Source organism: Acyrthosiphon pisum, chromosome A2 (assembly GCF_005508785.2).
Source record: "Acyrthosiphon pisum isolate AL4f chromosome A2, pea_aphid_22Mar2018_4r6ur, whole genome shotgun sequence".
Lineage (NCBI taxonomy): Eukaryota > Metazoa > Arthropoda > Insecta > Hemiptera > Aphididae > Acyrthosiphon > Acyrthosiphon pisum.
The window spans coordinates 13774103-13775036 of record NC_042495.1 but is presented as its reverse complement, the minus strand read 5'-3'; positions in this window follow the sequence as shown (position 1 = coordinate 13775036).

The window sequence follows — 934 nt, the reverse complement described above, 5'->3', positions numbered from 1 at the left end:
GAAAATAAAACTCAAAGGTAGTATAGTTTTACACTTAATAGAAATGTTAACTATTATTATAATCATATAAGCGATAAAAAGTATGAGTTTACAATATTTTATCAACTAGGTAATAAAACTTATCAATCAATTTGTATAGGTATGATCTATAAAGGTATTTTAATGACTTGAATCATAGGTACGTTTTTAGATATAATAGTACTAAAGTAAATACACTGAAAAGTGTTGGCAGGTACACGCGGTAATATAACATTATGTTTTATGATTTTGTCACTGTGTAAATACGAACGACAGCAGGAAGCGGTTTGAATATTATAAATCTGTTACGTATGAAGTTATTGTTTTCAGTGATGGAATTTGTAGTAGTTGCGTCATACTAGTAGTTTTACCAAGCAGTGAGCTTACGTTTAGAGATAAACATATAACTATATGACACACCATATATATTATACTTTATATAAATATATCATAAACCAATCAAGCATTTATAACACATAATATTAATATTACTCAACTGATATCCACTCTTAACTGGAACTATTATAATACCTAATAGGTATTAAATTAAAAGTATTATATAAAATTTCGGGAATTCTTAAATTTAAATTATACATATATATTTTTTTTTTTTTTTTGTTATTAAAAGATTTTTATTCAATCTGTTACTAAAATAGAACAATAAGAACAATTGATGAATTAAATAAAATAAAATAAATAAAAATAAATAACGACAGATTAGACTGAGTGTAGAGGCCTCCCAGCGGAGGTACTACGACATAATAAGGACTAAATTAGGCTAGCAGGTCACGACACCACTGTCTTTTAAGTCTTTTGACTGGATTACCTGGGATAGTAGCAGATGAAAGATTGGAGATTAGCGGATTCTTATGGTGGGCTAGGCGGCTATTGAGACGTTTGTAGTGAGTTTTGGCTA